We start from the raw sequence: 18802 nt of genomic DNA on the forward strand, positions 1-18802 counted from the left end.
AGAGTGACACAAGGAAGAAAAGTAGCTGGTGCAATGAAGGGCTTGATAAGAAACAGAGGCTTGAGTGTTGCAGCTGCACGAGGCTTACGTGAAGGAGTGTTAGTGCCAAATTTAACATATGGATGTGAGACTATGGTGTGGGATGAAAATGAAAAGTCAAGGGGACTGCTGAGGAATGTATGTGGAGTACAGAGGGTGGATAGGATACGAAATAATGTGATTCGTGAAAGATGCGGAGTGAGGAAGTCGGTGGACACCAGAATTGAAGAGAGTGTACTGAAATTATATGGTCATGTGGAGAGAATGGATAACAACAGAGTGGTGAAGAAGGTATATCTGAGTGAATTTGAAGGAGGGAGTAGGCGAGGTAGGCCAAGGAGAAGGTGGAGAGATATGGTGGATGAATCTGTGAGGAAGAGAGGTTTGGAAGTCAGTGAGGCTAGGGAACTGACAGGAGATCAAGCTGGCTGGATGAATTTTCTGAGGAGAAGTGCATGATCAGGGATTTTTGGCACCCCTTTTTAACGTGGGAGCGTCTGGATTGACTCTGTCAGATACGATTATGTGATGCTACAGAACGTGGTGAATGCTTTTGGCATATCTGATAGAGCCACGATTCCGGGGGCTTGAATGATGAGTGAATGGAAGTGTGGCCCATTGGACTGGGCAATTTTGGGCTGTCTGGACAATGTTACTCCTCACCCTGCCCTAGGGTGGGAAAGGAGGTCCAGATGATGATGATGATGAACTAAAAGTTTAGTGTATAGGGCTGAGTACCTGTATTAGACGGGGATAACCAATGAGTACACTATTCTAATTCCGGAAAAACGGCATCTTCATCCATCCATCCATCCTTCACCCAATCCTACATTGCCCCACGAGAAGCGTAGCAGACTGGAGCTAGGCAAGTTGGTCCTGACATTTAAGATGAGAGTGACCAGCCTCACTCATCCCTGAGTGGCATTCTGTGAGCAATAAACCCCAACCATCTCTTGGCTATAAACCTACACAGGCTCAATCTGACTGGAGCACCTTCATTACCCACTAAATCAACAGGTGCCATAATTTGGTTATATGGTTACTACTCTGTGCAGTAAATGGTTTCCTAGTGTACAGAAACCCATATGTCTTGTCACTCAGTGTAGAGTCACCCATAAGCAGAAGGGAGAGGAAAGAATGAAGGAAAGAAAGACAGAAGAGGGAGTGTAAAGTCATTCATAAGCAGAAGGAAGAGGAAAGAATGAAAGAAAGACAGACGAGGAAGGAAGGGAGGAAAGGGCAGGCACCCGAAAACAGCATTAAAAAAAAAAAAGTCATTTTGTAAAAACAGAATTTTTACTGCATAAAAAAGAATGACATTTCACAAAAATAATTATACGGAAATTTATGATTACTCTTTGATATATACAGTTGAGTTGAGCTACATGCAAGTAGATAGGTTTGTACTTACTGCCTCAAGTGCAATAGCTAGAAGGAGGACTCGGTGGTTCACGGGAAGGTCAGGAGGCAATATAAAGCGAGATTCCACTTCAAAGAGAGTTGTCTCCTTAGTTATCTCACCTTTCACCCTAGGGTCCACTGCTGAGATTATCTGTTGAAATTCATCATATCATACTTTGGTACCCAGTATCAGCTGATGGTAGTGTTGTACAGTATTACAACAAGAATGAATGTACATTGACCTACATGACATGAATGATCTTAAATGGGCTCTGAGGAACTAGATGAACCTATGTGGGCCCAAACTGACTCAACTGGATCTAAATGGCCTTGATCAAACCTACACTGGCCGGACTGAGCCTAATTGCATGTGAATGACTTAAATGGACATACATAGCCTAAATACATAAGTCATAGGCCATTTCATTTGTCGGTCTTCTGACAGTTACACCACCAAAAGGTTATGTTGGCTGACAGTTAGACCAGTTGAAGGTTATGCTGACTGTTATGCTGACACAAAGCAGGTGTATGGTCAATGCATGCAGTTGTACAGTTTAGGAAGAATGCTTTGGACTGAAGTCGATATACATAAACTGTGACCATTGTAAAACATCTTCCAAGCTAGAATTAGGTATTAAGGGAGACAGGCAAACAGGTAACAGTATGTCACAGCTTTGGTGTGAAGGACACATTACTTAGGCACAAAGGTGGGCATCCAGTACTCAAAGTGGATTGATGGTCCCGGTAACAGTCCTTTGTCGAGAATGGATAGGACTGACTCAGTCCTTGGTCATCCGATCTTTTTATACAGGTATACCCCGGTTTAACGATGCAATTAGTTATGTAAAAACCCATCGTTAGATGGTGTATCGTATATTGGGGTAGATTTAACATGGAAAGTAAAGGGATGCATTTTCAGCCTTGGCTTTCCCCCCAACCAAGTCCAAAACCCATCCAAATGAGCTCAAAAACAAGTTGAAATCCAATCTAAATGGTCTAACAGCTGTAAATGAAGCTAACCTAAGCTTAACACCTGTAAATAACTGATTAAAACCAACAAATAAAATCTGAAAATGTCAAATATGTCTGGAAAAAATCAAGCTTGTAAATTGTATCCCAAACTGACAATGCTTACCCTACCTATGGCTAAAACACATTATGTCTAAAAACAGTTTAAAAATCAACCTAAACACACAATTTTAGTCTAAATTATCATCAAAATTGGTTTAAAAAAAATCAAAACTCATCATTAAACCGGGGTTTGGCCACTGTTAGGCAGGGTATGATGGTATTTCTACCCCCATCGTTTAGCCAGGGTATCGCATCTAAGGGTATCGTATATCGAGGGATACCTGTATAAGTCATAGATGTAATTAAAATGAAAAATGAATTTAAAGACACTAGAATTCTTTCATCTTATCAACTTAAATTATAATTAATACAATACAGTCACTACTCGTTTTACGCTGATTCGGTATACGAAAATTCGCTACAACGATAACAGAAAAGTTCCACCCCAAAATCCGATTTCCAATGAATTTCCTGCTACAGTATAATGATATTGCCCTCGGAAAATTTCGTATGAAGCACCAGGCACCCACAAGGTGACAGTCGCTTGTCTCAGGCAAGATGGCGGCCCAAGTGTGCAGAGCATTGTTTTGGTTCAGTTGCGGTCCCGCCATCCCTTCAAAGCCCTGTCTTTTCCACTCGTTCATGTGTGCCCCCCTCCCCTGCTATCATGATGTCACCTCTCAGCCAAGCATCGTGCTACAGTAGGCCTATACATTGTGCAGCACCAGGCCAACATTATGCAAGTGTGGTTGTTGTGTTGTTGCAATGATTTACTGTACGTGAGTAACACTGCCTGCATTGGTGTGATAGTGTTTGTTTTGGTCTTGGAGACGACTTGGACAGACACAGGAAGTGATTAAGGTGGGTTGTCATTTCTATTTCAGTCTTGAGTAGGTGACTTTGGGAAGCTGAGTTGACATAACCCCCCTTTTATAATGTGTTTCAATCTCCCGATTTATGATAAAATCGGTATACGATGAGGTATGACCTGACGTAACCCCATCGTAAAATGAGTAGTGACTGTACATAAATAAAATAAAAGACATAAGTAAAAACTAAAAATTAAAAAGGAAAATCAATTGAAAAAAATACACTACTCAATGACAGCCATTGAAAAAAATATATTTTCTGCTCAACAACAGCCATTATAATCAGAGTCCTGCCCTGAGGAAAAAAGTTATTAAGTTGACTGCCTGAGATTTTCTTCATGAAGATTAACATTTCAAAATGGCTGTCACTGAGACCTGACCTTTTCGGCTAACAGTCACCTGACTGTTAGATTATAAAACGCATATTTTTTAGCAGGGTGTAAAAGAAAGTCGTGCTGTGACAATGAAATTTCCCTCAGTCCTCTTCTACTATTATTTAAAAAAAAAATACATTAATAATAAAAAATAAAAAAGGGCCGTGGAATGTCAGACTGAATGGAACTGTTTAAAAATGGACCATCAACCCATTTTTGTCTTAACTGGAAAAAAAAAAAAATTGCCTGGTCGCGGTCCTTAAAAAGGACTGAGTTCCTGGAATTTGCCCACCTATGCTTATGCAAATGGACATATTCAAATGTCTGGTATTTTTATGTAAACCTAGTGGACTGCAGGCTGAACCTCCTGTTTTTCTGCAGTCCACCATTCGCCTTTTGGGGAATGGAGAGAGGATTAAGTGACATTTGTAAAACTGGGCAGCAGAGCCAAAGGGTATATAACTACCACAGCTTATGGGTGTCCCTCTCCAGCCTGGCAGTGCAGCACACCAACGGTCTGTGCAGGGGAGAGTGGATACAATTGTGTAAGGAGGATGGAGGAGGTGGGGAGAGGGTACACAACATATTTTGGAAGAGGCAAGCAAACTGTCAGGAGCCTGGAAATGACCAGGCCTTAGCATCCTGAAAGGGCTAAGACAAAATACATTCCAATAATTTACCATCACCACAGAATCACTGTAGTCCATTTATCTAAACCTTGCAATTAAAGCCTACCTGAGTTTCAATTCTTGGAACTGACTGGCATGCAGGTAACAGAAATCTTGTCATGTTCATTTCCATCCTCATGTTCTGCAGTTGCAAATATACATGTGAGTATTAAACTAAAATGTTGACCCAAGCAGGGAAAGTGATAAGTAGAATGAGAAACACAGTAAAATAATAAATATCTACGACAGACAAATTTAAATTCCTGCTTGCATTTCCCTGAGTTAAAAGGCATTTGCCATGTCTCAGACGATTTCTCTTGTCTACATAAGTCTGCCTGGAGTTTTCTTTATTTCTTCAGGACTGCTCACACTTACTCCAAGTTTGATGTCATCTGCAAACTCTAAGGCCACACTAATAGATAAACATCTGTCACTGGTACTAATGATGAACAGGAGTGGACCAAGAACTGACCCTTGAGGAACTACAGAAGTGATGATCAGGAAAAATTCTGTTACTCCTTACTTGCTGTTTCTGATCCACTAGGCAGTTTTCTATCCAGAGTGTAACCTCCCTATTAATTCCAAGCGTACACACTTTTGACATTCATCTGAGGTGAGGCACTTTGCTGAATGCTTTTTGAAAGTCTCAGTAAAGGATGTCTACTGCTATATTCCTGTCATACGCACTCTATATTTTGTGGAAAACTTTTAGCAAACTGCTTAGACATGATCTCTGCCATCTGAACCCATGCTGGGAGTCCATATTCAAGTTTTGATTTTCTAGGTGTTTGACTATCCTGTTTACAATTACTGTACTTTCTCAACCAGTTTTATTATGATAGAGGTCAGACTAATTAGATGGTAATTCTCAGGACATTCTTGAACTCTCACACTTAAAGATTGGGGTCCCACCTGCTATCTTCCAGTCTTTTGGCACTTCCCCTGTTTCCAACAACTTGTTGAAGATTTTTGGAAGTAAAGGAGCTAACTGGTCATGTAACTCTTTAAGAACTCTTGGAAGGATTTTATCTGGACCAGGTGAACTGTAAATACTGTATTTAGCTTCCTGATTCTTCTTGCCCCTTCCTAAACTGTACATATGAGGATGACAAAATCTTCACTCACATGGGCCAGTACTGGTCTTGCCATGTTATGAGTATCTTTTAATGTAAAGACCAAAGCAAAATGATTGTTTTGCCTTCAACACAATGTAGTACACATAAAAACACTATAAAGAAATATTACTGATAAACTGTCCGGAAACTGGCATCTTTATTTGGCAAGATGATGTCATGAACATGGGATCCTGTGTTTGAGTGGGCTCATCAAAGTAGGAATTTAAATTTGTCTGAATCTGTCTCGGATATCTATTATACTGTATTACCAGGCACAGAAAAAGAATGATAAAGGCTAAGAAAGACGTAGGCGACCATCATCCACTCACTTTTTATGTTGTGCTGCCTACTTCTTTCTTAGCCTTTATCATTCTTTTTCTGTGCCTGTCCTCCTCTCTTCCTATTTCTCCCATCTTTCCTGTCACTTCTTATTGCTTTTCTTTCCTTTACAAGTAGCTTTACATTGAGTGACAAGCCAAATGGTTTCCTGTAAGCCAAGAAACCATTTACAACACTGGGTGGTAACCATATAACCAAATCATACGTGCTCCCTACATGTCAGCAAGTGGGTTGGTGGAGGGTTAATGCCCCTCCCCGTAAAACAAATAACTCAAAGTAAAATGGCCACCCCTTACGGGATTATGGCGTCTGGCAATAGATAGATAGATAGACCATGCTTCTCATACACATGTATTTCCCACCTTCCCAGTTGGGGTAAACATTTGAAATTAAACATTTTCCTGGTAATATTACTTGCAGCTACAGAGAATAAGGCTGGAAATGAAAGCACAAGCTTTCTATTACCTGAATTTTCCTCGTACTCTCACACTGAGAGCTGCTAGAACTGAAATTCTGGTAGGCTGCACCTACAAGGTTTAGATAAATAAACTATAGGATGTCTACTGGTAGACACAGGTCAGGGTATTCTAGTTAAGGGAAAAGTCAGGTGTGTAAAAAAACATGCACAATATGTTTCTGGAAGATACAAAAGACCACTCACCCTGACTAGCAATCTGGAAATTGGAGATAAATTTATGAAAAGATGTTTTAATACTAAATGACTGTAAAAGTTTAGAGGTATCACAAAACTGTTTAATACATACAGTACAAGAAGTCATATACTATATCGTATTAATACCAGTTGCTGACTCTTAGCTTCTTACATGACAACACCATCATCACTGTAGCTACTAAAAACTTGGGGTGGGAGGACCCATCATGACAAATGGAAATCACAGAATACCAACACTACCAAATGAAATGGGCCTCATATCTATTCACACATCATTCAAATACAGTACGAGTAGGGATGATGATGACGATGACAATGATAAATATAATGATCATGGTGGGGAAAACTGAACAGCACATTCACTCTTTTTCATCCAATGGAACTTACTGAGCTTCCTCCACTGCATTATATTTCCATCATCATCATCATCATTGTGGTAGGTGGTGGCGACCACCATCCACTCACTTGATGTAGTGCTGCCTACTTCCTTAGCTTTTATCATTCTTTTTCTGTGCCTGCCCTCCTCTCTTCCCATTTCTCCTATCTTTCCTGTCACTTCTTATTCCTTTTCTTTCCTTTACAGGTGGCTTTACATTGAGTGACAAGCCAAATAGTTTCCTGTAAGCCAAGAAACCATTTACAACGCTGAGTGGTAACCATATAACCAAACCATACGTGCTCCCTACGTGTCAACAAGTGGGTTGGTGAAGGGTTGGTGCCCCTCCCTGTAAAACAACTAACTCAGTGTCAAATGGCCACCCTTTATGGGATTATGGTGTCTGGCAATAGATAGATAGATAGAGATCATCATCATCATCATCATCATCATCACCATAGCCATCATATCCTTATTCTCACTTAAAAGTGGGGTTAGGTTGGATTTTAAAACAAAGAGAATGCATGAAAGTAGGACACCTATCAATAGCTTGCCCATTGACATGGGTCCCATAACCATTAACATAACACTCATGCCTTCAAAAGCCATGACCTGTCTCACAGGTATAACCATGTGTACATAATTTTTTTTTTTTTTAATTATTGTGCCAACGGCCATACCACGTTGAGTACACTGCTTCCCGTTCGATCAGCGAAGTTAAGCAACGTTGGGTCTGGTTAGTACTTGGATGGGTGACCGCCTGGGAACACCAGATGCTGTTGGCATCCCTACGTCAAGTGGGGTTGGTGGAGGATTAGTGCCCCTCCCTGTAAAACAATTAACTCTAAGCCCTTGGCCACCCTGTCTGGGATACATGGCGTCTGGCAATGAATGAATGAAAAAAATTAATACATGTCATACAAACATATCAGATGGAGTAATTTCTTTTAACTGCCAAGTAAAATAAAAGTGGGGGGGGGGAGCAAACTCTTGTCATGTGCATCACAGTATGTACAGTCAAGTCTCAAACATTTGACTGCTATGCAATAAATCATTATAATGATGAACAAAAAGTTAAACCACTTTTTGGAATAACAATGGCTAAATGATCACGAAATTGCTAGAATGATGCCTCTTAGTTGGCTAATTGAGACAAGATGGCTACCCAGTGTTTACATTTGTTATGACTGTTTTCCACTCATTCCATTCTATGCATAAAATGTCACTGAAACATCACTTCTATTGCCAAATAACAGTGCAAGTGTGTGACAAATACAGTGGAATCTCCTTTTTTGCACGATTCTGAATGGCAGATTCATAGTATGCAACAAGATCATGCAAGTTTGCACCATATGTAAATCACAGAAATTACATGGAAATCCCGGATGCAGCCATCAAAAGTGAAGCTTTTCCAATGCCTCGTGTAATACTCCCCACCATTACCTCAAGTCCGCGCATCTAGCTGGGCGTAAACCAATCTTAGACAAGCATGGCAATTAATAAACCAATCATACTCAAGTATAGCACTTACTATAAGCCAATCACAGAATTTCCTTCCTATACCAAGCATGCAGGTTTTTAGTGTTCACTGGTGTCTCCAGCATGATGTAAATCTGGGGATACAGGAGACAACTTTTGTGAGATGACAGATGCATAAGTAATTTTCCCCATAAGATTAATTATTTCTAAACTGAAGAATTCTCAAATTGTGGTGTGTGCCCAGTCTCAGAAGATCACGATTTAGGAGATTCCACTGTACTGCAGTGTGCTGTGGTGGTAGGTGGTGGTGACCATCATCCACTCACTTTATGTAGTGCTGCCTACTTCTTCCTTAGCCTCTATCATTCTTCTTCTGTGCCTGCTCTCCTCTCGTCCTATTTCTCCCATCTTTCCTGTCACTTCTTACTGCTTTTCTTTCCCTTACAAGTGGCTTTACCTTGAGTGACAAGCCAAATGTTTCCTGTAAGCCAAGAAACCATTCACAACACTGGGTGGTAGCCATATAACCAAACCATACATGTTCCCTATGTGTCAACAAGTGGGTTGGTGGAGGGTTAGTGCCCCTCCCCGTAAAACAAATAACTCAAAAGTCAAATGGACACCCCTTACGGGATTGTGGCGTCTGGCAACAGGTAGATAGATAGATAGATAGATACCTTTTCGTGTGTAAAATACTGAAACTTGTGACCTGGAAATCATGTCAACCTTACGTATCTTGTGGTGTGAGCCCAGTCTGAGAAGACCACGATTTAGGAGATTCCACTGTAATGCAGTGTGCTATATTAAATAAAGTATACCTTTTTGTGCGTGAAATACTGAAACTTGTGACTTCGAAATCATATCAACCTTACGTACACAGCCTCTCAGTCAGCCGATTGATTCAAGATGCCTGTCCAGTGTTTACATTTTTTTCTTTTTATGTGAGGAAGAAGGAACCAAAGGCCAGGAGCTCGCAAATTGTTCCAAGAAAAAAAAAAAACATGATAACAGTGAGACAAATTCACATTTCATGTGGTGTAACAATTTTTTGCATGGAATGTTGGCGAATACTTTTTATGAGGTCCCCCCCCCCCTTTTTTTTTTTTAATAAGAAATGTAGTGTGCATAGTCTGGTGCTGACAGTTAGAGGAACTTGTATTGGATAGCAAACTGGCCTACTCTCTGTGTTACTGAAACACTGAAAAAGTTCAGCAAAGGGAGATGGTCAGAAACCAGTCCTGAAGGCTGATGATACGGGAACTACAGCTGCTCCTATCATCAGCTTTCCATCCACCTTGGGAGTACCACCCTGCTCAACTGATGCTATCTGCTTTCCATTTCACTTTCTGCATGAAAGGCCATTAAGACACCATTGCTAATGCCAAATAACAGTGCAAGTTCATACCAAATAGTGTCTATCTATCTATCTATAGCCCGACGCCCTAATCCCGCAAAGGGTGGCCGCAGACAAAACGCCTCCAAGTCGCTCTGTCACCCACCATTTGACTACCCTCCCCCCAACTCACCCCCCCCTCCCTCATATACCTCTCAACTCCATCCCTCCACCTCATCCTTGGTCTACCTCTCCCTCTCCCTCCCTCCACCTCATCCTCGGTCTACCTCTCCCTTTCCCTCCCTCCACCCTCCACCTCACCTACATACACCCTCTTAGTCAGTCTTTCATTCTCCATTCTCTTCACATGTCCAAACCACCTCAGTGTATTTCTCCTAATCTTCTCAACCACATCCACATCCACCCCACAGCGTTCCTTCACTTCTTCATTCGTCAACCTGTCCCTCCACGTCACTCCACATGCTCCTCTCAAGTAACTCATTTCCACTACTCTCACTCTTGACTTGTTCCCCTCCTGCAAGGTCCATGCCTCGCTTCCATACGTCAGGGTAGGGATCACAATACTATCATGCAGTGACTTCTTAACTTCCATACTCACCTCCCTATTTCTCATCACTGCTTTCAGTGTACCAACAACCTTCCTTCCCTGCTGTACCCTTTCACGCACTTCATCCCCCAAAGTTCCATCCTTACTCATCACACTACCCAAGTACTTGAATGCACTCACATTCTCCATATCCTCACCATCCAACCTCACTGCACACTCTGTGACTTCATTCCTCTCAAACACCATAACTTTACTTTTGTTTACATTAACTTTCAGATTCCTCCTCCTACACACTGTCCCAAATTCATTCACCAAACCTTGCAACTCCCATTCATCTTCACTCAACAGTACTGTATCATCAGCAAACAGCAACACCGGAAGCTTCCAAATCTCACCCTCATTCATTAGAGCCACCCCCACATCCACTTCCCTACCCTGCACCTCCTTTACAACCCCATCCATGTATATATTAAACAGCCATGGAGACATTACACAACCCTGTTTCAGTCCCACACTGAGATCAAAGAACTCACTCAGCTCACCATCCACTGGCACCGTAACCATAGCTCCCTTGTACATACTCTTCACAGCACTCAACAATTTCCCCTCTACTCCATATATTCTTAATACCTTCCACATACCTTGCCTATCTATTCTGTCATAAGCTTTCTCCAAGTCCATGAAGGCAGCATACACTTTCCTTCCCTTCTCTAGATAGTTCTCCACTAAACATCTTAGAACAAATATCTGATCTACACACCCTTCTCCCTTCCTAAATCCCCCTTGTTCTTCTCCAACTAGCTCCTCTGTCATATGCCTAACCCTATCAATGAGTATTCTACCATATATTTTGCCAGTCACACTACGTAGGCAAATACCCCTATGGTTACCACATACTTCTCTCTCTCCTTTTCCTTTGTATAAAGGAACAATTATACCTGATTTCCAGTCCTCTGGAACCCTTCCCTCATCCCAAGCCAATCTACACAACTTCCATATCCACTCCACAACAATCTCACCCCCATACCTAAGCATTTCACCACACACTCCATCAATTCCTGGGGCCTTTCCCAACTTAATATTCTTCATTGCTTCCACTACTTCCGCCCTACTGATCTCTTCCTTCCTCCTCTCATCTCTTCTTCTCCCAGCCATTCCCCAACCACTTATACTCGCACTGCTCTCACTCTCCACATTCAACAAATCCTCAAAGTGCTCCTTCCATCTCCTCAGTTTCTCTCTCTTCTCCACCAACAATCTATTATTCCTATCTTTCACTCCCCTACTATTTCCCCTTTCACACTGCCTTACTTTCTTTACCTCCTTCCAAAACAATTTCTTACTCTCCCTCCATTTCACGCTCAGATTCCTCCCAAACTCCTCATCCACTTTCTTTTTACTCTCCTTCACCAGTCTCTTAACCTCCCTTCTCCTGCTCACATATACCTCTCTCTTCTCTCTCTCATCTTCTCCCCATCCTCTACTCGCTAACCATTCACTATATGCCTTCTTCTTTTGTTCCACAGCTCGTTTCACCTCATCATTCCACCATGCTGTCCCTTGCACACCCTTGCATCTCCTCCTCACTCCACAAACCGCCTCACACGCTGCGCCTATCTCTTCTGTGAATATCTTACATACGTCTTCCACCCCTTCCATCTGCTCTAGCTCATACCTTCCCAGTCTTTCTTCCACTATGCTCTTATACTCTGTCATTTTCTCACTATCTTGCAATTTCTCCACTCTTCTCACAGGAGTTGCTTCCTCCTGTCTTCCCCTTCGTCTCCTCAACCACTTTCTTTGCAGCTCTACCTTGGCCATCACTAAGTGATGGTCCGAGACTCCATTCCCCCACCCTCTCCACACTCTTGCATCCAACACTTGTCTTCTCATTCGCTCATCCACACACACGTAGTCTATCATTGCCTTTCGTTCAACAAGTTCACCATCCATCCTCCTCATTACTCTCCATGTATACCGGTGGATCATCTTATGCCGAAAGTAGGTGTTGGCAATTGCCAACCCCTTACAAGCACAGATGTCCACCAAAGCACTACCATTCCCATCTACGTCAGCTGGCACACCCCACTGATCAACCACTCCATCCACTCGTACATTCCCAACTTTGCCATTCATGTCTCCAATCAACAGCACTCTCTCGCTCCTCTCAAACTTGTCCATACACGCTTCTACACTCACCCAAAACTCATCTTTCACTCTTGCCACTCGATCCTCTGTCGGGGCATACAAACATACAATCGCCCATGCTTGTATACCTACTTTCATCCTCACCCATACAATCCTAGCACCCACTGTTCCTTACTCTCTTATATTCTCCTTCCACTTCTTGCTTATCATCAGACATACTCCCTCTCTTGCCCTCTTATTTTCATTGACTCCCGCACATATACCTAAACCATATTCCCATTCTCTCACCCTTTCACCTTCCCATTTAGTTTCAGTCAATCCACATATATCCACTTTTGCATCCTCAAGCACCTGAACAATCTCTCTCTCTTTCACTTCATCATTCACTTCTCTCACATTCCACATTCCCACCCTAAGAATGTCCTTCGTCTGTTCCTTGGTTGTCAACGTATGGTCCATCCGGGTCCGAGGCGCTTTGTTCGCTTTTTTAGTTAGTTCTTTTTATGGGGTGGGGCACTAACCCACCACCAACCCTTTTAGTCGCCTCGTACGACAAGCAGGGATACTGGGGGAGTATTCTTGAAACCCCCCTACCCCCAGGGGTAACTACCTCCTCTGCAAGTAAGAGGGAATGTTGCCTCCCTTGCATTATTTTACAGAAATTTTTTTTGGCAAATGCTGAGACGAAGTTGCGTCCATGGTGCCACCTCTCCATGCCTTCCCTCGTGAAGTGTTGAGTGAAGACGAAGGGGAGTTGCAAAGCTTGGTGGATGAGTTTGGGAGAGTGTGTAAGAAACGGAATCTAAAGGTGAATGTAGGGAAGAATAAAGTGATGGTCTTTGAGAGAGGTGAAGTCAGTGAATGTACAGCGAGGTTGGATGGTGAGGAATTGGAAAATGTGAGTATGTTTAAGTACTTGGGTAGTGTGATGAGTAAGGATGAAGGTTTGGAGGGTGAAGTGCTTGAAAGGGTACAGCAGGGAAGAAAGGTTGCTGGTTCTTTGCAAACAGTGATAAGAAACAGGGAAGTGAGCATGGAAGTGAAAAAGTTACTACATGACAGTATTGTGATACCAACTCTAACGTACGGAAGTGAAGCTTGGACGTTGTTGGAAGGACACAAGTCAAGAGTGAGAGCAGTGGAAATGAGTTATTTAAAAGGAGCCTGTGGAGTCACGTGGAGAGACAGGCTGACGAATGAGGATATAAAGGAGCTTTGTGGTGTTGATGTGGATGTGACAGGAAGAGTTATGAGGAACACACTGAGGTGGTTTGGCCATGTGGAGAGGATGGAGGGTGAAAGACTGACGAAGAGAGTGTATGAGAGTGAGGTGGAGGGGGGAAGAGGGAGGGGGAGGCCGAGGATGAGATGGAGGGATGGGGTGGAGAGGTATATGAGAGAGGGGGGTGTGAGTTGGGACTAGGGCAGTGAAATGGCGGGGGACAGGGCGACTTGGAGGCGATTTGTTTGTGGTCACCCCAAACGGGATTGAGGCGTCTGGCAATAGATAGATAGACAGACAACTTTCTGTGTGTAAAATACTGAAACTTTTGATTTGGAAATCACGTCTTGAAAGGACGCTAACCCTAGTGGGAATTGGACATCCTGCTGAGGGGCACCAAGGGTAAGCCTAAAAGGGGTAACTTCTTTTTAGATTTTAGGTTATGTGGTCATAGGCCCCCTCCCTATCCCCACTAACCCCATTTTTTACCGACCTTGTTACACGATAAATCATCATGCAATGGGTTTTCACTTGATGTAGCCCCATCATATATCGAGTCATGACTGTACAGTACTTGCATCCAAGTTTTTTTCTCACTTTAAACTCTCTCTCTCTCTCTCAACATGAGTAAGAAATACAATGAGAGGGAGAAGAGAGAAGAAAATAAGACTGTGACTCCATGTTATCACCCATATTGCTGTACCACCAACCCCATTACAGTGATGAGGACACAAAGGCATGAAAAATTAGTTGATCTTTGAAGTCTTGCTTATTACAGACACGTAGTACATAACAGTAAATGGTACAAGGTAATTTAATGTGAAAATCAGGTCACCTCAGCCACCTCTTTGGTCTTCCACACTGACACAGCACTGTTTAGTCACAGGCACCTCCCATGAAACAGATAATCAAAGTCAAATATGCACCTGAACTACCAGTCTTCTACATAAGACCATATTACAAAGTTACTAATAAAGATGTGAGATATAATACAGGCATATCCCAGTTTAATGATGCAATTGGTTATGTAAAAACCCATCGCCAGGCGGGGTATCGTATCTCAGGGTAGATTTAACATGTAAAGTATAGGGATACGTTTCTGAGCCTTGGGTTTCCCCCCAACCAAGTCTTAAACCATCTGAATGAGTCCAAAAACAAGTTTCTAGCTAACCTAAACCCCCAAACAGCTTTAAAACAAGATAAACTAAGCCTAAAAGCAGTTTATAACCTGCCTAAATCCACAAATAAAATTTGAAAATCATCAAAAATAAGTGGAAAAAAGCAAACTTAGTGAACTATACTCCAAATGACAATGTTCACCCCACCTATGACTAAAACAAATTAATCTAAGTCTATAAACAGTTTAAATCAACCTAGACACAAAATTAAGATCTAAAATATCATCAAAGTATGTTTAGAAAAAAACAAACCCATCGCTATACCAGGATTTGGCCATCGTTTGGGAGGGTAGGGTGGTATTTCTACCCTCATCACTATGCCAGGGTATCAGATCTAGGGTTCTACTCACATCTCGGGGTCTGCCTGTATATACTGAATTACTTCTAAAAACCCAACATCTTTGCCAAAACCATAAACTTATTTCTGTATAGGACTCTTCAGAACACTGAAATTTACAAGATCCAAATGCATCATTTATAAATAGTACTTCCATCTTTCCTGACTGCACCTGAAAATGGAAGACTGAGGTTCAAAACTGTACTTACCGTATTTCGCGGCATGTAAGACGCACTTTTTTGTCTCAGAGTTACCTTAAAATATCCCCATGCGTCCTGCACGCTAGACTAAGGCAGGTTAGTTTGGCTCCATTGAGAAGAAACTCTTATAAAGATGATCATCTCACTGCTTAGCAACCACAGGTGTTTTCTACAGTATGCAGACTTGATTTTATTTAAAAAAAATAATATACACTAGTATGTATATGTAGCAGATTTAAGAAACACGCGAGATCAGAAACACACAAAACTTTTGCAGGTTTGTTTACAGCTCAACTAGCTAACATCGTGAAGATATTTAGCGGTTTAGAAACTTAGCAGTTTAGCGTCTAGCGTACACCCTACTCTAGCAAGCTAACATGCTCACTGGTGAACTGTCTGCTAACCTTCTGAAAGGCAATCATAACCACTTTGCTTGCCATCCACTTACTAACTAGCAAAGCAATCATATTGGAGAGATGCTGGCTAGTGAAACTGCCAAGTCATCAAAACAAGCTTTCGTCACGTATGGAAATTCAGTAACCCTAATTAGGTCAGTTACTTTTGTGACATTTTGTGAGTGTATATATATGCAGCAGATATTAAAACACGCGAGTTCAAGAACACAAAGCATTCACGGTTTGTTTTCAGCTCAACTGGCCAATACCGTCAAGGGGTTTAGCAACTTAGCAGTTTAGCGTCTAGCATACACCCTACTCTAGCAAGCTAACATGCTCACTGGTGAACTGTCTGCTAACCTTCTGAAAGGCAATCATAACCACTTTGCTTGCCATCCACTTACTAACTAGCAAAGCAGTCATACTGGAGAGATCCTGGCAAGCGAACCTGACAAGTCATCAGAATTGATTTTTGTCGCATATGGAAATTCAATCACCCTCATATGGTTGGCTTCTCTTAGTGACATTTTGTTTCATGGTTGACAAGAGTATCATAGAAGTGAACAGTCTTATTATACCAATAGCGAAAACCAGGAAAAACAGTTGTAACGTTAAACAGTACTGCCTGAAGTTACAGCTTCACTTTTTCAGCCAAGTGAAGTACTTTAGCAATGTCTATGCAACTCAAGGCACACCCAATTACAGTATTTTGTTATGAAAATAGGATAAAATTCACTGAGTAGCATACCTGATGCAGTATCTGAAATAGCAGTGCCTGACGGGCATTCATATCAGCGTCCGCCATTTCTGCTGTATTCTTAGCAGATGAAGCGATCAGAATGATTGACAACGTTCACTCTCTGCATCTCTGCTGCCTAAGCAAAGCTCTCATGATCGGCAATGGGGATCATTTAGGCCGTAACGTCCAAATTGGTTAGGTTAGGTTAGGTTAGGTTAGGTTGTAAAGTCGTTTGCCATTTTGGACGTTACGGCCGAAACGACCAGAATCCTAAGGTGTAGGTAAGAGTTTGGTGTGGGTGTAGTTAAGGAAGTAGGAGTGGGAAGAGTCAGGCTAGGGAACTGATAATCCGCTTATTATAATCCCTTCAGCCCAGCAATGTATTTTATAGGGTAGTTTATTCATGCTCGCCATATGATTTTATTCAGTTCGGGAAACATGTACTGAGAAGGTTAATGTGGGCTGTATCAAATGCCCCAAGTCTGAATATTGCCTGTGCTCAGTTAAAACGATTGCCAAGTTAAAGTCTTATGAAGTGTGGTATAAGCAATTCAATGGATGGTACTGAGGACCATTTACTGTATGAGAGTGAGAGTGAAACAGTGATGATGACCGTGGTGATGACTTCCAGTGATGCTTCAGGACTTGGGGGAAGTAGTGATGAATTCTCAGGATTTGAAAACGAGTGAAATTTTCACCATGTCAGTAATATGAAGTGAATATAGGTTTTTGGGTGATCATGACAGATGCAACCATGGAAAACTTAGGATCAATGGTGCTGTACACCTTTAGTCTTGCACTGACGATGTTTGGATGAATAAATTGCTTGAGATGTTTCATGTCCTTAAGTGATGATATTTATATTGAACAATCAAATACATTTTGATGTTTTTGGCATATAATAAAGCCACTGGGTACTCCAAAACTGACTGATGTAAATGTTTCAGAGGCGAGCGAATGTTGCATGTGGTGTGTACATGTGTGCGTGTGTGTGTGTACCATAGCAACTAGGAGGCAGCAGTGTTAAGACCAAAAATGGACGTTTTCACAGTACTCGAATGTTTTGAGATGGATGTCTGTTTTTAGAAAATTCTGGTAAGAGAAATATGCATTTTTAATTGTTGATGCTGCAAGGAAAACAGCTGACGGTAAGGGAGTGATACTGGGAGAAGAGGGTAGAGACAGTTGTTTAGTGCTTGGGATGCAGCAGTGTTGCTAAGGGATAGTTTCACCATTCTCGACATGTTTTGAGATGAATGTCTGTTTTTAGTAAATTGTGATCAGTGAAGAATGTATTTTTAACTGTTGATGCTGCAAGGGAAACATCGCTGACAGTGAGGAAGTGATACTGAGAGGAAGGGGTAGAGACTGCTGTCTAGCGACTGGGAGGCAGCAGTGTTACTAAGGTGTAACAATGGATGTTTTCACCATACTCAATATGTTTTGAAATGAATGTTTATAGTAAATTATGATCAGTGAAGCATGCATTTTTTATTGTTGATGCTGCAAGGCAAACATAGCTGACAGTGTAGGAGTGATACTGAAAGAAGAGAGTAAAAACAGCTGTCTATCCTGTTCCCAAGCAGCCTTGCTATATTGAACTTTGGTTGTAAAACATTGTAATTTGTGTATTTACAAGTGCTACCTTTTTATAATATTTGTGGAGGTAATTACAGGTTAGCTGGAGTGCATGATTAATCATGGTACTAGTCTGATACTGTGCTTGAGTCAAGGCAATGTGAGGAAATTCCGTAACAGGTGTGGAATATGACGGGGTTCTTTTAGGATAAATGAACTGATGTGAACATTCATTGTATTTTATGTTTTCGTCAGTGAATGAAAGAATAGAGTTTATTGACTTCATTTGTGGTTTTAAATTCATAAAATATTAAAAACAGTGTTTATATCAGTTTACTGATACATATTTATCAACAAAGTTGAGATGGCCTCGTGCTTTGAAGTCACGTTTTGTTAAGAAGGGGTTTTGTTTTCTCTTTTCCTGTATCATTCTTTGTACATAAAAGAAGGAACTAAAGGATGATGAGCAGTACTGAATAGATTCTGAAAGGTGAGTGTGTATCTAAGTGATAGTGGCTCATATCAGTCACGTTTTGTCAAGAAGGGGCATTGTTTTCTTTTCCTGTACCATTCTTTGTATATAAAAAAAAAGAAACCAAAGGCTGATGATCAGTAATGAATAGATTCTGAAAGGTGAGTGTGTATCTGTGTGGTAATGGCTCTTATCAAGAAATCTTACTGCAGTCTTGGTTGGGGCAAA

General features: G+C 41.5%; 1 non-coding gene across 1 annotated transcript; it reads left to right on the forward strand.

The window, feature by feature from the left end:
- The first annotated feature begins 7591 nt into the window (after nt 1–7591).
- On the forward strand, nt 7592–7710 carry LOC145403472 (5S ribosomal RNA). Its single transcript, XR_013897994.1, has one exon. It is a non-coding gene; the product is annotated as a 5S ribosomal RNA (ribosomal RNA).
- Nucleotides 7711–18802: the final 11092 nt, after the last annotated feature.

The sequence above is a fragment of the Coenobita brevimanus genome, chromosome 60 (assembly GCF_032717465.1).
Source record: "Coenobita brevimanus isolate Jiangsu-jjx chromosome 60, ASM3271746v2, whole genome shotgun sequence".
In the NCBI taxonomy this organism is placed as follows: domain Eukaryota; kingdom Metazoa; phylum Arthropoda; class Malacostraca; order Decapoda; family Coenobitidae; genus Coenobita; species Coenobita brevimanus.